Raw genomic sequence first — 2342 nt, forward strand, 5'->3', positions numbered from 1 at the left:
TAAATTGCTAGTATTCAGGAAACCCATCTTCAGCCTCTTTTGCATAAATAATGTTATGGAAATCAACTGCTATTGTAGAGAACTAATTAATGATTTTTTTGAATATATATTAACAAATACTACTCTCTTAACTTGAGGCTATTGAGTGAGAAATACTCAAGTGTAGCATTTGAGGGAATATAAGCATAAATCTTGCTTACTGTAAGGCTGCATTTTTAATTACCATACTTGTTAAAATTCGATGATGCCATAAGGCTAAGGCCTTTTATCGCAGACAGGTTCTGAACTAAAAAGCATGTCCACACGTAGATATGCACATTTGCGTTATTTTTCTTAATTGGCTACAAAATAATTTAATTACATTGAGGATCAGATCCTGGGAATGTCTCTATTATACGTCTATTTGTTAAGGAACCTGCATAGCATATGGCACCCATTTGAGCTTGGCTTATGGCACAGTTGTCAAATTTATCATAGATGTTAAGACAGATAAGCAACGTACTTCTCTTGTGTGTATCATCTGAAGGCCAGTATGGCTGACTGTGTAAATCTGTATTTAACTATTGAAAACTCCGTTTATGAATGTATATAGCTTGGAACTAATTTTTTTTCCTGTGTTAATTCTTTGATATCAATGAGATTTTGTTCAGAAAATGTATGGACTGTTTGGTTGCATAAAGGCAGTTATTATTTGGGCTGAAAATTGTTAATGGTCAGGGATTTTCCACTAAAATATTTGCAAATGTTCCTAATCACACACCAGGTTTCTTTTTGCTTTTTGAGCTTGCATTAGTCCATGTTCAGAACTTCAAAATAATCTTTGAATTTTTTAGACTTTTTATATCACTGGAACAGAAAGAGCATCTAAATTAAAGCTTCAAGCTAACTTTATTTTTCAAGTATTTCAGTAATTACACTTCTGAACTGAGATTTTATAAGTTGACTTTCTGCTGAGAACTTACATGAACTTCTTAAAATGTAATTTTGTAATGATGCAAACAGGTTAAGTGCAGCGTAATGACACTTGCAATTACAATTTAATGCAAAAATTATTTAAATAGTGAAACAGTAAACTTTGTATTCTGTACAGCTTTTTTTTTAATTAACTTGCTGTAATTCACACTGCTGTGATGTAGGTACTGTAATGTGTGCCTTGTAAAATATATGTACTGTATGTTATATGGGATAATAGGTACATTAACACTGAAAAACCAGTAATTTGGTACTGGTTCATATTACCTAGTCTGAAGTGCTACTTTTAGTGAACAATTTTGGAAAAGGAAAAGGAATCACATTGGTGGGGACATGGCAATGGGTTCCAGAAGCTAGACCTTGGAAATGTGAATTACTATGAAAAGCTGTTGGTGGGGGGCATTAGCACAAACTAAACTTCCTTGTGTTAAGATTTCTTACAGGTTTAATGTGAAATTGTAATTTAAATGCTGTAGATTGTATTAATAGCTAAGGAAATTCCAGTATATTAAACTTTGTGTATGAATTGTGCAATAAAGTTACTTTGGAAGAAATGTCAAAGTTCTTTTAAGCCTAAGATCACAAAAGTCTGAAAACTGAATTTTAATCTAAATACAGTTCCATTGTCCAGATGGTGTGGTTAAAAGTAGTGTGATACAAACAAGGTAGCTTAAATGCAGCTCTGCAAAAAAGACTCACTGATTCTTCTATTTTGTCAAAACAAATAAATTGGAACATTCTGCAGTGATGGGAAGAATTAAACAACTCTACTTCTTAAAAGGACAGTACTGAGGACCAGGTTTCTTTCCCTCATGTTTCTGATAGTATTATAAAGCTTAAGAATGCTAAGGTTTGGAGTAGTCTGTCTTCTCAGATTTCTCCTGAGTTTTAATAAGAATCGAAGTATATAATTGATGTAACTGTTTCTTCTGTCTAGTTACTTGGTTTATCCGTTTGGATCTTTCGAAGTCAAGTGAGAAACGGGAGAGGAATTCATTAACAGATCAGGAAATTAAAATTGGAAAACTTACCAGTTGTGAGACACATCGGGAGGTAGGTGTACTTGAGGAATTAACAAATGTTTGTATTTACTAGGTTTCAAGTTCAGACACCATGTTAATGTAATGTGCATGTTTCTTTTTTTTTGTAGTGGGAAATGGCATATTTAACTTTCATATCTTTCCTTTAAAAATAATTCTGTATATAATTATAAAGGTTTTCTAACCCATACTCATTCCAGTTCTGGAAACACAAGGTGACCAGTGAATTCCCTGTGCTATAGGTTTGAACTGAACTGTTAAATTCCACCCCTGTGTAGCTGTATGTGCCAAACAAACACATTATTTTTAGAAGGACCATTTTAGTTGTGG

Source organism: Egretta garzetta, unplaced genomic scaffold (genome assembly GCF_000687185.1).
Source record: "Egretta garzetta isolate BGI_Z169 unplaced genomic scaffold, ASM68718v1 scaffold133, whole genome shotgun sequence".
Lineage (NCBI taxonomy): Eukaryota > Metazoa > Chordata > Aves > Pelecaniformes > Ardeidae > Egretta > Egretta garzetta.